The sequence below is a fragment of the Papio anubis genome, chromosome 2, assembly GCF_008728515.1.
Source record: "Papio anubis isolate 15944 chromosome 2, Panubis1.0, whole genome shotgun sequence".
In the NCBI taxonomy this organism is placed as follows: Eukaryota; Metazoa; Chordata; class Mammalia; order Primates; family Cercopithecidae; genus Papio; species Papio anubis.
The window spans coordinates 150,061,279-150,079,033 of NC_044977.1; the positions used below are offsets into that span (position 1 = coordinate 150,061,279).

The following is a 17,755-nucleotide window of genomic DNA, read 5'->3' on the forward strand; positions in this document are numbered from 1 at the left end:
CCGCCCCGGCCCCGGCCCCGCCCCGCAGTAGCCTTGGGGGCTCCCTCAGCCCGGGTCAGAGGAAGCGAGAAGTACGTCTAAAAATCTGAAGGTTTAGTCGCACGCACTTTTATAACAATAGCAAAAGGCGGGCGTCCCCGCGCCGCAGGTTGCTTAGGAGGAGGACTGGGTTTCCTGGGCGTTCCTGGGCGCCGGGGCGCTGAGAAGATGCTACCCGCGGCGGGCGGGCGCGGAGAGCACGAAAAAGACTCCAGTCGGCCCGCGGCGTCCTCTTCGAGGGAGCTTAACCGTCCCCTCCCCGAACTGCCTCCCCGACCGTCCCCAGGCGTTCTCTGGGCTCTGTGACGTTCCTACAGGACGCTCTCTGGGCTCTGTGACGTTCCTACAGGACGCTCTGCGGGCGATCGCGCGGGGCTCCCACCGTGTACACGGTGCACTGCTGTTCCGAGAACGTCCTCGCTTGGCTCCTTTAAAGGATTCAACCGGGAGCCTCGGGTCAATGGGAATTCCGTTCTAAATATGCCAGTGAATGGAGTATAATTTTTCTCCGGATTCAGTTGAATTTATCAATGAAATCTAAATACGTGCTTTCCCAAGGGCCCTGGCAACTGAAAGCTCCCAGCTTTTGCCCAGACGCTCCTACTCTTAACCCACAGGAAATGGACACTCGTGGAGGGTCCACGCCTGTGTAGCGTCGCCGGCTTTTCATCTCCCCTGTAGAGATCGCGGCCCTTGGGCGGAGCTGAGGGTGCCGATAGCGTTTTCCTCCGCGAGATGGAGCTGACGAGTACGGGGCCCTCAGACTCACTGACAGGATAAATGACTTAATAGGAATTTGCATAGAAGGTACGGGGTGGGGCGGAGGGGGGGTCTGTTGTTGTTTTTATTTATTTTTATTTTATTTTATCTTTAGGAAAAAAACGCTGCCTCCGTTTTATTAGCAAATAAAAATTATGGAGAAATGTAACAGCCAGCTTAATTGTTTGGAATGATGAATTATAATCTCTCTGGAAGTTTAAACAGCCTGCAAATGGATAAATTTTTCTTTTTCCTCACTTTTCTTACCAAAGCAAGAAATAATGAATTATATCTCCCACAAATGGAAAAGTGGTAAAATACATTACTATGAAGTGCTTTTTTTCACGCTTAAGGAGCTAAATTTATAATTATGACATTGAAAATAACCAAAATCCATTTACCTTTTGAGCTAATGACACCAAAAGATTTGTAGAAGCATTTTGGAGAATTTGGCATGAAATCAGTATTAGAAATAGCAAAGCACCATGCAAGCAGACTGGAATGCACTTCTTTAAATCATAGGCAAGATTGAAAGAACTAAAGAATGGAAGTAGTTGCCGGGCGCGGTGGCTCACGCCTATAATCCCAGCACTTTGGGAGGCCGAGGCAGGCGGATCACGAGGTCAGGAGATCGAGACCATCCTGGCTAACACGGCGAAACCCCGTCTCTACTAAAAATACAAAAAAAATTAGCCGGGCGTGGTGGCCGGCGCCTGTAGTCCGGGCTGCTCCGGAGGCTGAGGCAGGAGAATGGCGTGAACCCGGGAGGCGGAGCTTGCAGTGAGCCAGTGAGCCGAGATTCCGCCACTGTACTCCAGCGTGGGCGATAGAGCGAAACTCCGCCTCAAAAAAAAAAAAAAAAAAAAAAAAAAATGGCAGTAGTTAACTATTTTCAACTCATTACAAATATAACTACAGGTTAGAGGAGACCTAAAATACTGGTAGAGTTCATAACAGGCTTTTACATTCAGGTAAAATGGAAAATATTTAGAATGAAACAAAACCTGTCCACTTCATTTACATTATGTGTGTGCATGTGTGTGTGCTAATAATAAGCGTGCTTTGATAACTAATTACCTGGCACACAAAGAAAACGTGGTAAAGAAGAATATTATGAAATAGTGTTTCAAACAGATTGGCTGCTGTCAAGGATTTGTAGTTTGTATGTGTTTATTTATTTATTTTTTGAGACGGAGTCTTGCTCTTGTCGCCCAGGTTGGAGTGCAGTGGCTCGGATCTTGGCTCACTGCAACCTCCGCCTCCCGGGTTCAAGCAATTCTCCTGCTTCACCCTCCCAAGTAGTTGGGATTACAGACGCAAGCCACCACGTCCAGCTAATTTTTGTATTTTTTAGTAGAGATGGGGTTTCACCATGTTGGCCAGGCTGGTTTTGAACTCCTGACCTCAGGTGATCCGCCCGCCTCAGCCTTCCAAAGTGCTGGGATTACAGGCATGAGCCACCACGCCCAGCCTGTAGTTTGTATATGTTTAATGGTCATTAATATGACTTTCATATTTAGTGCTTTGTGGTTTTCCAAATAAGGATTTAAATAGAAATATATAATTCAGTGAGCAGTTTTGAAACGCATGACTAGTTCAGTATAGTAACTAGATCCAACAGATTTCAGTTTGGTGACATTTTTACATTCTACTCCAAAACATGGAAACTATTTATTTCTCTGATATATGGTAAGTTGAGCATTACCTGGAAGAGAAAATCCTGTGTGTACTGAGAACCACTGGCCTACCAAGTATGAGCAGATGAAATATAAAATTTAATTACAGTTACATTCTCTGTCAGTTTATTTTACTCTAAGTTTCTCCTTTGAAGGAGAAGTTACTTTGCTAGATAAAATACAGAGTGCCCACCTAAATTTAAGTCCAGATAGATGATGGATATTTTTTTGGTATACATTCCATGCAATATCTGGGACATAGCTACTCCGCCACAATTATTCTTGTCTGTTTGAAATTCAAATTTAACTAGAAATCTTGTTTTTGTTTTTGTTTTTTTGGAGACGGAGTTTCAATCTTGTCTCCCAGGCTGGAGTGCAATGGTGCGATCTCAGCTCACTGCAACCTTTGCCTCCTGGATTCAAGCGATTCTCCTGCCTCAGCCTCCAGAGTAGCTGGGATTACTAGTGTGTGCCACCACACCTGGCTAATTTTTGTATTATTAGTAGAGACAGGGTTTCACCATGTTGTCCGGGCTGGTCTCAAACTCCTGACCTCAGGTGATCCACCTGTCTCAGCCTCCCAAAGTCCTGGGATTATAGGCATGAGCCACTGCACCCGGCCTATCTTGTATTTTTATTTGCTAAATCTGACAGCCCTACCTGTAGAGGATACTTAGGAATTCCACAGTAATAATAAAGATCTCTTATAAATAATTAACTAAGTCCTGGGCTCCGTACTACTTGCGTAGTGTGATTTATTTCTCAATCTTTACAAATACCCTAATTAGGAGGTAGTGTTTCCCTAATTTTGTAAATGAGGGAACTGCATTTACAAAATGGTAATTAATTTTGTTATTAATTCTCTAATTACAGTTACTGAAATTAGAGAAATTAACTCATCCATGGTTAAGAAGCTAGCAAATGACAGCACCTGGATTCAAATACCCACCTCTCCTCCACCACCTAATACTATTAATACCTCCACAGTAGGCCAGGCGAGGTGGCTCACGCCTGTAATCCCAGCACTTTGGGAGGCTGAGGAGGGCGGATCACGAGGTCAGGAGTTCAAGACCAGCCTGGCCAACATGATGAAACCCCGTCTCTACTAAAAATACAAAAATTAGCCAGTCACAGTGGGGGGCGCCTGTAATCCCAGCTACTTGGGAGGTTGAGGCAGAATTGCTTGAACCAGGAGGCAGAGGTTGCCGTGAGCCTAGATCATGCCACTGCATTCCAGCCTGGGTGACAGAGCAAGACTCCATCTCAAAAAAAAAAAAAAAGCAGAATGTTGAGTTACTGAAGCTGGGTGTGTGGAAATAAAAAAGAAGTAACTTTTTTTTGAGACACGGTCTTGCCCTGTTTCCCAGGCTGGAGTGCGGTGGTGCAATCATAGCTCACTGTAGCCTCCACTTCCTATACTCAAATGATTCTCCTGCTTCAGCCTCCTGAGTAGCTAGGACTACAGGCATGCCACCATATCTGGCTAATTATTATTATTATTATTTTTTTTTTGAGATGGAGTCTCCCTTTGTTGTCCAGGCTGGAGAGCAGGGGTTCAATCTCAGCTCACCACAACCTCCATCTCCCAGGTTCAATTGATCAATTGATTCTCCTGCTGCAGCCTCCTGAGTAGCTGGGACTACAAGTGTGCGCCACCATGCCCAGCTAATTTTTGTATTTTTAGTAGAGACGGGGTTTCACTCTGCTGGCCAGGCTGGTCTCGAACTCCTACGACCTCCTGACCTCATGATTCGCCCACTTTGGCCTCCTAAAGTGCTGGGATTACAGGCGTGAGCCACCAGGCCTGGCCACATTTGGCTAATTTTTATTTTGTTTTGGTAGAAATGGGAATCTCACTACATTGTCCAGGCTGGTCTTGAACTTCTGGCTTCACTTCAAGCGATCCTTTTGAGTTGACCTCCCTAAATATGGAATTACAGGTGTGAGCCACTGTGCCTGGCCAAAAAGAAGCTTTTTATCTGAGGAAGACTAGCCCCTTTAAATTATCAGGCCCAGAGAGGCATTGAAATTAAATCCATGGAATGAAACTCCTCCTTGAACTAAATCATTATCTCTTGAAGCCACTTCATTTCTGTAAACCAGTGAATTCCTGATGAACAACTTTTGCAGTTGTCCTTTTCTCCTGATTCATCCTTTTTTCTTTAAAAACTTAAGCCTCTCTTTTGTTCCCTGGAGCACTCGCCAAGGCAACCTGGAAATGTGTCCTGGGCTGCACTTCTCAACCTTGGCCTAAATAAACTCTCTATATTAATTTTGCCTAAGCGTCTTCCTTTTAGATCAACAGGTGATGGGTACATGAGGTTCATTATACTGTGTTTGCTTTGTATATGCTTGAAATTTTTCATAATAGAATGCTTTTAAAAATTGGAGCAGATGTGAAAAAGAAATTGGGGACAAAGGATGGCCAATTTTCCTGATACACATTTTCGTGGTTCTTTTATTTGAAAAAATAACCAAAAGAAGGTATAAATTTGGCTGGGCGTAGTGGTGCATGCTTGGAATCCCAGCTACTTGAGAGACTGAAACACAAGAATCACTTGAACCCAGGAGGCAGAGGTTGCAGTGAGCTGAGAGTGAGATGGTCTCAAAAATAAAAAGAGGGTATAAATTTAACACTTTTAAAAGGAGATATTTTAAAAAGCTGACGTCATAGGAAACAGATAATTCTGGGGACATAAGAGAATTTTTCTTGTATTCTGAATAGTGACCACAGGAAAATTTAAGAAGTTACTTTATCCGTAAAATAAGTTGATTATATATCTGTAATCAACATATAGATATGTATGTATATATCTATATACACACTCATATATACATACATATATATATTAGGCACAATCAGTGACATGAAGAAAATTATTGGAATTTAAAAATATAGTTGCTAAAATTAAAAAATCAATGTAAGGACTGAACAGAGAGGTCCATGGAATCTCCTAAAGCGTAAAGCAGAAAGATAAAAGGAAATGGAAATATTTTTAGAAGTCCAAACACATACAGGGTTAATCCAGGAAGGATGCTGTTCAACTAATAGTTCCTGGATTGACACTTTGTATGTTTTCAGAAGAAAGACAAGAAAATTCAGGGGAGAATATAATGAGAGAAATAATAGAAGAAAGTTCCCCAGAGATAAGGACAGGAGTCTTCAGCCTGAAAATGTATGCTGGTGCCAGGCATAAGAAATAAAAATAGACCCATACTTAACCATAACCTTTTGATTTTACAGTACAGAAAATACTAATAGAAGATCCTGAAGGCTTCCAGAGAACAAACAACAGGCCAACTACAACAGAACAAATGTCTGAACAGCACCAGTCTTCCCATTACACTCAGGGCCAGAAGACAGTGGAGTGCCGCCTTTAGAGGAATAAGTCTCAGAATACCATATCCAGTCAAGCTGCCACACATATTCAGACATGTCAGAACTCAGGAAACTCATGTCTCATAAAGTTTTTCTGAAAAAAAAAAAAAAAAAATCAATTAAGAGTGGGCCAGTAAAAAGGCAAAGGAATCCAAGAATGAGAAAAACTTGGGATCCAAGAAAAACTAGTCCTAACCCAGGAGTGCAATGTCAGGCAGGCCTAGAATGACAGCTGTCTGGCAGGCCAAGCGAGCAACTGGTTTCCAACAGAGAAGAATGCCTGCAAGCAGAAAGTGGAGTCCGTGCCACGGAGCGTGGGATTAAGATCCTGGATAAATTTAGTCCTATGATGAAGGCATGTGCTGCTTTTGTTAAGAAGCAAAAGGAAAAGCAATGAAAAACAGCAGAAAACTATGTTACAGATATAAAGCACATTAATTGAGTGTTTGAAGATGTAATCATTCAGCCCTGATGTTTGATGCATCCTCTTTCTAATGGCATAGATTAGTGATAGAGATTTACCTTTTCTAACTGATGCACTTTGTTCTGCAGTGAATCCTATTTACATAATCAAAACAATGTAATTGCAGTTTATTGACTTTAAATACTTAGGATCAGCAGAATGACCAGTCATAGAGCAAAATGTCCATGTTGTAAACTCTGACAATACAAAAGTAGTGGTGGAGCTGACAGAGGCTGGAGGTCTATAGAGAAGTGAGAGTTGAAGGAAGATGTGGAAATGTTCATTTCTTTTTCATACATAATAAGGAGTTTAGAGATCCTATTTAAAGACAGGGGCCAGGCGTAGTGGCTCACGCCTATAATTCTAACACTTTGGGAGGCCAAGGCAGGTGGATCACTTGAGGCTGGGAGTTCGAGACCAGCCTGGCCAATGTGACGAAATCCCGTCTCTACTAAAAATGCAAAAATTCGCCCTGTGTGGTGGTGCACACCTGTGATCCCACCTACTCAGAAGCTGAGGCAGGAGAATCACTTGAACCTGGGAAGCAGAGGCTGCAGTGAGCTGAGATGGCACTACCACACTCCAGCCAGGGCGACAGAGAGAGACTCTGTCTCAAATAAATAAGATGGTGGAGCTGGAAGTAAAAGTTTTAAAATTGTAAATATCACCAACAGAATAACCAAATAGTACTATGATTAACAAAATATAAATGGAGGATAAAGTGGAACAATACAAAAATAGCTCATTTATCATAACAGAGACTTAATAGTGTTTGGAATTGACTAATAGAAAAATAGGTATATTAGCATGTTGCTTAGAGCCAAAGAGAGAGCAGATGAAATAAAACTGGAAAGGATTGAAAGATCTTGGATATTTTTCTGTGGGATATAGGCAGGATATAAGTACTTTTCATTCTTAGTCCTTTTGTACTTTGATTTTTTTTTAATTGTGTATATGTTGTATTACTTTGATGGTTTAAGTAAAGTGGTTGGGAAAAATGGATTTAAGCTGGCTCCTCCTATTATGAACTCTGAGCCCCACAATTCCTAACTGCATATTTTTTCCTCCTTAAAGATTTAAGTTCACGCTTGTAATCCCAGTACTTTGGGAGGCTGAGGTGGGAGGATCACCTGAGGTTAGGAGTTCAAGACCAGCCTGGCCAACATGGTGAAAACCCATCTCTATTAAAAGTACAAAAATCAGTCTGGTGTGGTGGCAGGCGCCTATTATCCCAGCTACTCGGGAGGTTGAGGCAGGAGAATCACTTGAACCCAGGAGGTGGAGGTTGCAGTGAGTGGAGGTCATGCCACTGCACTCCAGCCTGGGCAACAGAGCAAAACTCTTGTCTCAAAACAAAAACAAACAAAAAATTAACCAGGCGTGGTGGTGGGCACCTGTAACCCCAGCTACTTAGGAGGCTGAGGCAGCAGAATTGCACAAACCTGGGAGGCGAAGGTTGAGGTGAGCTGATATCACAGCATCGCACTCCAGCCAAAAAAAAAAAGAAAGAAAAATTAAGTTATTTAGTAACAGGATAAGAACATTTAAATAAACTGAGTTACTAGCTACTAGGTGAAACCAAATTAAATTTTGACCTATGAAGATAGCAATTTCATATCATTCAACTTATTGTATGCTCTTCTCATTAAAAAGTATAAATGGGGCCAGGCACGGTGGTTCATGTCTATAATTCTAGCACTTTGAGAGGCTGAGGCAGGAGGATTGCTTGAGTGCAGGAGTTCAAGACCAGCCTCGGCAACATAGTGAGACCTCGTCACTGAAAAAAAAGTATGAATGAAGCCAAAACCACAGTAGCTATGGACTCTTGTATACTATACACTTAGTATTTTATATTGATTTTTCCATCTAACTAAAAATATAATTTTTAAACCCCACAGACTTGTGTCAAAAACACAAAATTATTTTTAATTATAGAAGGGACTAAGATATCAATCTCCAGTGAGTTTTGATTTACTTTTGATTAATATGTCAGTTATAGAACAATCTGCAAATTTAACTCAAATTTGAAATATTATTATTATTTATTATTATCGAGTAGCTTCCTGAGCCAGAGTAGGCTTGCACAGGCTCCCTCAAATGTGAATTTGTTTATTTATTATTTATTTATTTATTTATTTATTTTTTGAGGTAAAGTCTTGCTCTGTCACCAGGCTGGAGTGCAGTGGTGTGATCTTAGCTCACTGCAACCTCTGCCTCCTGTGTTCAAGTGATTCTCCTGCCTCAGCCTCCCGAGTAGCTGGGACTACAGGCATGTGCCACCATGCCCAGTTTTGTTTTTGGCTTCATTTATACTTTTTTTTTTTCAGTGATGAGGTCTCACTATGTTGCCCAAGATGGTCTTGAACTCCTAATTTTTGTATTTTTAGTAGAGATGGGGTTTCACCATGTTGGCTAGGATGGTCTCAATCTCTTGACCTTGTGATCCGCCTGCCTCGGCCTCCTAAAGTGCTAGGATTAAAGGCGTGAGCCACTGCGCCCAGCCTCAAAAGTGAAATTTAAAATGAAGGTATCTATTAAATTATCAGGCCCCTTGGACCTGTAATATTCTGAAATAATACATACTACAGTTTTTCTATATACTTCTTTTGTGAAGAGCACTGACTCAAGATGGGCCAGAAAGAATTTCCTTCTGGAAGGACAAAGCAGACCAAAGAATGATGTCTTATGCTTCATCATTGTTTGTTTTTAATTTTGTTTTTCCTTATTTAAGTTGCCTCTTGAGATTTATCAATGTTTTACAGCACCTTGAAGGTATTTGAGTCTCAAAATAGCCCTAGGGCCGGGCACAGTGGCTCACGCCTGTAATCCTAGCACTTTGGAAGGCTAGGGGGGTGGATCACCTGAGGTTGGGAGTTCAAGACCAGCCTGGCCAACATGGTGAAACCTTGCCTCTAATAAAAATACAAAATTAGCTGAGTGTGCCTACTCGGGAGCCTGAGCAGGAGAATCACTTGAATCTGGGAGGCGAGGTTGTAGTGAGCTGAGATTGTGCCACTGCACTCCAGCCTGGGTGACAGAGTGAGACTCTGTCTCAAAAAAAGAAACAAAAAATTTCTTTTTTTTTTGGATAAAACTCAAATGCTCCTGCCAAATATGAGGCATTTGATTCCCTACTCAAGAATCCTTCATAAGTCTTATCATCCTAAACTCGACAATTTATTTCTGATTGTCATCATGAAGAACAATTTATTTCTCATGAAGAAAAGCTACCAAGGACGTGTAGCTTTTCATTCACATTATGATTCTTAACATGGTAGTAGGTTAAGAATCTAGTGTCTTATCCACTCCTAGATCTTCAGGGAAGGGTCCCTCCAGATGAGTTGGCTTAAGCCCCTCTGTTCATGCATGAGGAAACTGAGGCCCAGAGGGACTGAGAAACTGAGTCTACACAGAAATTCAATGAGATGCATAAAATGAGACCAGAGCTCAGCTCCTAGTGGGGCTTGCTTTCTGTTATTCTGTGCTTTTTTTTTTTCTTTTTCTATTTTTAACCTCACCATCATGCAATATGCCCATGTACCGTGCCATTTCTTTAACTCAGAAACTCACTATCAAATTCGATCAAAATTTTCAAACTCTCCATACATTAAATATCAGTACTTTAAAAAATTATCTGGACGCAGTGGCTCATGCCTGTAATCCCAGCACTTTGGGAGGGTGACGTGGGCTGAACATCAGAAGTCAGGAGTTCCAGACCAAATTGGCCAACATGGCAAAACTCCATTTCTACTAAAAATACAAAAATTAGCTGGGCGTGGTGGCAAGCCCCTGTAATCCCAGCTGCTGGGGAGGCTGAGGCAGGAGAACCACTTGAACCTAGGAAGCAGAAGATGGGCCAGAAAGAATTTCCTTCTGAAAGGGCAAAGCAGATCAAAGAATGATGTCTTATGCTTCATCATTGTTTGTTTTTTATTTTGTTTTTTGAGCCAAGATTGCACCAGCCTGGGTGACAGAATGAAACTCCATCTGAAAAAAAAAAAAAAAGAAGTCTAAAATGTACTTTTGTAAACCTGAAAAATCATGATTTTTTTTTTTTTTTTTTTTTTTTTTTGAGACAGGGTCTCACACTATTGTTCAGACTGGAGTGCAGTGGCATGATCACAGCAGATTGCAGCCTCAACTTCCCAGGCTCCAGTGATCCTCCCACCTCAGCCTCCCAAGTAGCTGGGACTACAGGTGTACACCACCAGACCTGGCTAATTTTTTTATTTTTATTTTTTTTGTAGAGATGGGGATCTTGCCTTGTTGCCCAGGGTGGTCTTGAATTCCTGAGCTCAAGTGATCCACCTGCCTTGGCCTCCCAAAGTGCCTGGTCGATCATGATTCTTTAATAGTCTATGATTTTAAAAGCCCTTCATTGGTCTGGGATAATGAAGGTAAAGAAAATACTTCCCATATCCTGAAGTCTAGGGCATCCTTCTATGAATAAGGAAATGTAGCCTAAAAGAGAAGTAGGACCTATCTTTCGCATTCCATCTTTATGTAAACAAAGATGTCTCACACATAGTGATCAGAACTCATTCCTTCTATTCCAACAAGTCATGGGCTTCGGGCGTGTCTGCTAGACAATGCTTAGCGGAAAGTTGGAGCAATTCAAAATTTGAATTCAATTTCCTAGTTGCTAGGATTGTGTTATCTGATTTTATTAAGAAATAACTGATGGAGCAGCGTGAAGAGGGGAGAATGACCCCCAGACCAACCAAAGCCCACGACCCGCTGCATCCCGCGCCCTGCGCCTGTCCTGCCAATGCTGCCACCATGCCCAAGAGAAAGGCTGGAGGGGATGTTAAAGGAGATAAGGCCAAGGTGAAGGATGAACCACAAAGAAGATCTGCGAGGTTGTCTGCTAAACCTGCTCCTCCAAAGCCAGAGCCCAAGCCTAAAAAGGCCCCCGCAAAGAAGGGAGAGAAGGTACCCAAAGGGAAAAAGGGAAAAGCTGATGCTGGCAAGGAGGGGAATAACCCTGCAGAAAATGGAGATGCCCAAACAGACCAGGCACAGAAAGCTGAAAGTGCTGGAGATGCCAAGTGAAGTGTCTGCATTTTTGATAACTGTGTACCTCTGGTGACCATACAGCTTGAAATACTATTTTTTTAATCAAGTTTTATGAAAAATGCGTAATTCTGTTTTACCTTTTTAAAAAAAAAAAAAAAACAAACTTTGTTGTGAGCACACAGAACACTTCATTGTTGTTTTAAGGGGGTGGGGCATATGTCCCTAACAGAATGTCTCTGAAGCTGGATTGATGTGGGGAAAACACCGTTCCCTCCTAGTTTTGAGAGACTTCCTCTTGGCTCCCAGGAGGAGGGATTCCCTGACTTTGACACACATGGCCCCTTGGCACAAAAGCCTTGTGGTATGGAAAAACAAATTCATTTTTATGTCCTCTTCTCCCTTGCCACCTTTCAGCACAGGCTTAACTCCCTTAAACCCAGACATCTGTTGGGACCTGACCCCCAGTCATTGGTTACCAGTGTGTCAGGCAATCTGGACTTTCCGGTGATGCCACTGAGATGGCACCCCTCAAAAGAGCAGTGGTTCCATGTCTAGATTGTGGATCTTCAGATAAATTCTGCCATTTGCATTTCACTTTCTGAAAGTCAGGATTGGCTCCTGAAAAGTTCTTAACCAACATGCTAAACGAGAAATGTCAACCCTCACTCTATACTCTTCCTGTTCAGAGCATCGGATGAAGACTTCATTGGGTTTTATAGTAGCTTCCTGATTTTTGGTAATCCATTAAAGAAGGGAGTTTGAAAGTTGTTATAGGCTGGGCGCGGTGGCTCCCACCTGTAATCTCAGCACTTTGGAAGGCTGAGGTGGGCGGATCACAAGGTCAGGAGATCGAGACCATCCTGGCTAATATGGTGAAACTTCGTCTCTACTAAAAATAAAAAAAATTAGCTGGGTGTGGTGGCAGTCGCCTGTAATCCCAGCTACTCTGGAGGCTGAGGCAGGGGAAACACTTGAACCCGGGAGGCGGAGGGTTGCAGTGAGCCAAGATCACGCCACTGTGCCACTGTACTCTAGCCTGGGTGACAGAGCGAGACTCTGTCTCAAAAAAAAAAAAAAGAAAAAAACCCAAGAAAGTTGTATACTGGTAACGATTGTCTGCCTAGGTCCTGCCTGAAATACCATGATTGTTTATGGAAAGTATCTTTAATAAAGCTGGATACAGTTTGGCTTGGGGTAAAAAAAAGAGAAATAACTGACTTAACATTATTTAAATAATTCATTTTCCTATCAGGTTGACTTTTTGTTTTTAGCGGAAAATAATTGTGTCAGAGAAGTGACTACGTTCTTTTAAACAGGAACTACCTTTCACAATCTTATTATGAGGAACATGAGGGAAATTTTAAATGTCTAGGCAATATCACAACAATATTTCCTAAGAGACTTGATAATGTCTCCAGGGGCATGGGAATTCAAGTTCCTTGATTCTAGTTATTGTGTTGCAACTGATTCACTCTAAGATCATAGCTTAATTACTTTTACATAAATCACTATCTCTAATGCATTGTATACAAGTACATAACTCTACCTTACTGGGAATATTATGAGGAAAATTATCTTTTGTTTAAATGTTGGTTTGGGAGTTAGGAAACATCCACGAATACATATTATGTTTCAACTACCTGCAAATCACATAAGCTTGTATTAGTCAATTATTTTTCCATAGCAGAAAACAGAAAGCAGAATTAAATTGACTTATAAAATAAGGGAATCAGCTGGGCATGGTGGCTCATGCATGTAATCCCAGGACTTTGGGAGATTGAGGCAGGCGGATCACTTGAGGTCAGGAGTTTGAGACCAGCCTGGCCAACATGGTGAAACTCTGTCTCTACTAAAAATACAAAAAAAAAAAAAAAATTAGTTGGGCATGGTGACAGGTGCCTATAATCCCAGCTGCTTGGGAGGCTGAGGCAGGAGAATTGCTTGAGCCTGGGAGGCGGAGGTTGCAGTGAGCCAAGATCACACCAACTACACTCCAGCCTGGGTGACAGAGTGAGACTCCATCTCAGAAAAAAAAAAAAAAAAAGGGAAATTTACAGGGATGAATATTGCTGAAAACTCTAGAGGTTACTGGCTTCAGGAAAGTTTTGATCCAGCGCCCCAATGATATGAACAAATCCTGAACTCCTGCTTTCCATTTATTGGTTTTTATCACCTCAGGGTTAATTTCCAGAAGCTTCAGAGCCTACATGCTTTCAGGTTCAAATCCAATAGAAAAGAGAGACTTAGCATAATCAATAGCTTAAAAAAATTTTTTTTGAGGCAGAGTTTTGTTGCGTCACCCAAGATGGAGTGCAGTGGTGTGATCATGGCTCACTGCAGCCTCAACCTCCTGGGCTCAAGGGGTCTCTTGACTCAAGGGTCTTTCTTGAGTCTCTTGAGTCCAGGTGCATACCTCCACACCTGGTTAATTTTTAATTTTAATTTTATTTTGTAGAGATGGGATCTTGCTATGTCGCCTAGGCTGGTCTCGGACTCCTGGCCTCAAGTGATCATCTTGCATCAGCATCCCAAAGTGCTGGGATTACAGGTGTGAGCACTGCCCTGACTTGGTTAGTATGTTCATCCTAAACTAATCATTAAAGATCAGAGGTGGAATGTGTTGATTGAGTCAAGCCCAACAGGATCTAATCTTGACCTTGGGAGTGGAGTCAGTGTCCCTTGAATACATCATGCAGAAATTTGGAATAGTGTCAAAAAGAGGGAAGGCAAGATAAATCCTAAAACTTTCTATTTATAATATTTATTTATTTATTTATTACTTTTTTAGATTTTTTGAGACGGATTCTTGCTCTGTTGCCCAGGCTGGAGTGCAATGGCGCAATCTCGGCTCACTGCAACCTCTGACTCCCTGGTTCAAGCGATTCTCCTGCCTCAGCCTCCCGAATAGCTGATATTACAGGCACCTGCCATCACGCCCAGCTAATTTTTTGTAATTTTAGTACAGACATGGTCTCACCATGTTGGCCAGGCTGGTCTTGAACTCCTGGTCTTGATGCACTCACCTCAGCCTTCCAAAGTGCTGGGATTACAGGTGTGAGCCACTGCACCTGGCCACAACCTTCTATTTAAATGCCTTTAATAACTAGCATTTCAACCTAGAGTCATTCATGCATTTGTTAACCCATTCAACAAACATTTTTTCAGGGTTCACTATGTGCAAGGTCTTGACTCCATTTCCAGGCTCCTCTTTAAGAGTAAGCACCAAGAACTTGTCCTCAGACTGAAAACAGAATTATGAGAGCGATTAGGAAAACAGGCTTCCCAAAAACTTCCATATTTTTAGGCTGGTTCCTTACATTTTCAGGTATCTAGGAAAGGAAGAGAAACAACCATCCACCTTCCCACAAGCCCTACCCAAGCATATCCTCCGAACCTATTCTCAGCCCCTCTTTAAGCCTGGTGGTATATATATTCACTAAGATCCTTTCTGGATACAAGATATACAACGATATTGTGATTTGACATTGACATTTAAAAACGGACTCTTGTTTTGCTTTGTTTTGTTTTGAATGTCCAAGGAAAGATAAGCACATTCTAGTCTTGAAAGAGATCACCCTTTACCTAGGTTAAGAAGAGGGGTAATTAGAGCATTTAGTGGTTGGACTTAGGTTCCCACGTGCCGCCTAAGTCCTATGTGGAGCTAGATCGGACAACTCAATCTCTCTAGCATGTGGGTTATACAAAATGAGAAAGAACAGGAAACGCTCGTATATATTTTGGATGTTGCCACTGGCTGAGCAGGAAGCTGCAAGAGAGATAATAGATGATTAAGGCCTCTCCCCAGGCTCCCTTTGGGAAAGCAGCCTTTGGGAAAACACGTGTAGAAAATGAGAGACAAGTACCACTGAAATACTTCAACCATGCTTTGTCCATGTCTGCGCTGTTTACAAAGCATTCTGAAATAACCAAATGAAGTTGCTCCACATCCAGAAAGGTCCTGGTGATTGTACAGTGGCCTGGTGTTAAGTGCAGCTTTTTTTTTTTTTTTTTTTTGGTGCTAAATCTGTAGACCCTGAGAATAAATCCATTTGTATTTCCTTTTCTTAGGGAAAAAAATGTTCTGGCACTCAGCAGGATGTCCTGATCCTCTTCGTAAGGCTTTGGTGCTTGTTCCAGTGTTCCGGGTTGAGGGCAGGCACACCTAAAGTAAAGGTAAAAAGTGAGAGAAGAACTGAAAAAGGGAGGCCAAGTTGGAAAACTCAAGAAAGACAATAGCAGGCCTGGGAACTCAATTTGGAAAATGATAGGAAGTAAAATGTCCTTTGATTCTCCCCAGGATTCAACTCGAAACCACAGTAAACATGTGAACAGGAGTCTTACACATAGTGCTGAGGGAGGAAATGGCAGTCCAGTACAAAGGTGGGATGTTATTTCTACAACAAATGAAAGTTGGCCCCCAAGAAACTCAAATCCTAGCTTCAGTGTGCATCTTGGCCTTGTGTTGTGTTCTGTGGGACATTACCCAAGAGTATGGCTTCTGAACTGACACAGCCACTTACTGCCTGTGGCCTTTGGGGATGGACTTTCTCCAACAAGCTAGTACTAGCAGAGATTAACTTCCTTTTGTGGTTCCCAGATTTACATATAGAACTGATCCTCAAACTGTTACTTTGGAAGTTAGAACAAAGTGTTGACTCGCCAAGTCTTTGTAAAGGGGGCTTAGTTACATGATGCCCTTCAGGCACTTCGGGCTTCTTAGATGTGCGAGTCTTTTAAAGTGAATGTGTTTTGATTTCTGGGGTTAACTTCGGGGTTGGAAGGCGGGTGCACACACCAAACAAAAGGCTTGTTGTCTTCATCATTTTTTTTCCAGGGACCCAGGAAATAAAGGTGTCTTCTTCTCACAGCAGTGGTCTGTCAGTCTTTTCACAGCAGTGGTCTGTCAGTCTTTTCTGGCAGCAATTGAGATTCTAAGGAAGCAGTTAATATGTCTGGTGCAATAAATGTGACTGGGAACTTCTGCCTGTCTCTTAACTATCCCCACCTCCTCTCCAGGCTCAGCACTTCCTTTAACACTGGGGTCAATGCTTAGGATAGGGTTGGTTTGACTCTATCCTGCCACTGCCTTGGCCTTAGTTTCCAGGTTTATAGTAACTGGTGTCTGCCTCACCTTCCTGTTCCTGGCTGACCCCTGCTCTGTTCCTAAGTCCCTGGTAATTACAGTCCCCTCCCAGTTTCTCAATGAGGTGGTTGTTCTCTGTCCCCACTAGTAACTAGATTCGCCTGGCCTGGAGTCCTAAACTCCTATGCCTGAGTCATTCCCATATATCTCAGATGTCCTTGGCATAGAATGACTTGCCCACTCACCTAACAAAGTATAAGAGTGTTCATATTTTCACTTTGGGCATAGATTTTAACTTTGCCTTAATTTTTTAAAGTTTTTAATAAGCAGAAAAATTCACAACTGAATTATTAATTTATTAAATGCCCTGAATCTCACTGAAAATAACTTAATTGTTAACATTGAATTGCATCAGCTGACAGGAACACAAAAAAGACGGGCTAAATAAATGGTAGTATCACCTAACACCTCATAACATAAGCAAAAGGAAACTTATTATCAATGCGATATGAACAACAAGTGCAAACATTCAATAATATGTGAACCTGCTGTAACAACCATTCTGGTCAAGGCTCCTGTTTTAGTTTTCATGAGATCAAAAGCTTAAGAATTCAGAATCGTAGTCATCCCCATTGAGTCAATTTTCGTAATTTATATTGACCAGACCTTGGTTATACAGCATCTGTAGCTGAAAAGTGATAGTCTGCTCTTGGTAAACTCTCCGTCTTTCACATTATGTGGCGTTCATCTCCTCCTTGAACTCTTGGTAGAACCTTACATTATGGACCATATGGACTTGTTTTCTTTCTTGAAGGTAGATCTTTGACTATTTCTTATGTTACTATTGATAAGTTCAGGCTTTCTGTTCCTTGAGTCAATTTTGGTAATTTATATTTCTTTAGAAAGCCATTCTCATGGTCTGGATTTTCAAATTCATTGGAATAAAGTTGTACATAGCACTTAAAAAATCTGAAATCTCTGCATCTTGTTTTCCTTTTTGATGTTATTGTGTCTTCTTTCTTTCTTTCTTTCCTCTCTTCCTTCCTTCCTTCCTTCCTTCCTTCCTTCCTTCCTTCCTTCCTTTTCCTTCCTTCCTTCCCTTCTCTTCCTCCTCCTCCTCCCTTCCTTCCCGTCCCTGTTTTCCGCTCGCCTTTTGTTTGTTCATATTTACAGAGCATGGCGAGAAGTTTTGAGATGAAAGTTAAAACATCACCGATGATGATTTATTTATATTATCTGTCGTGATATTCCTTTTTACATTCTCGACGCATGAAAGATGAGTTTTAGAGTTGAAAGCTAAGTTCACTTATTTTCAACCTTTCTTGCTTTTCAACATCTGG

The 17,755-nt window shown here is 41.9% G+C and overlaps 2 long non-coding RNA genes and 1 pseudogene across 2 annotated transcripts; all 3 read left to right on the forward strand.

Annotated features, from left to right (window-relative positions):
• Nucleotides 1-12: 12 nt before the first annotated feature.
• LOC108584680 lies at nucleotides 13-6,295 on the forward strand. Its single transcript, XR_001900067.3, has 2 exons — nucleotides 13-846; nucleotides 5,719-6,295. It is a non-coding gene; the product is annotated as an uncharacterized LOC108584680 (long non-coding RNA).
• Nucleotides 6,296-10,560: 4,265 nt separating this feature from the next.
• LOC110742476 lies at nucleotides 10,561-12,197 on the forward strand (annotated as a pseudogene).
• A 1,663-nt stretch (nucleotides 12,198-13,860) lies between these two features.
• LOC116273670 lies at nucleotides 13,861-17,246 on the forward strand. The gene is made up of 3 exons (XR_004181990.1): nucleotides 13,861-13,902; nucleotides 15,401-15,505; nucleotides 15,630-17,246. It is a non-coding gene; the product is annotated as an uncharacterized LOC116273670 (long non-coding RNA).
• The last annotated feature ends 509 nt before the right edge of the window (nucleotides 17,247-17,755 follow it).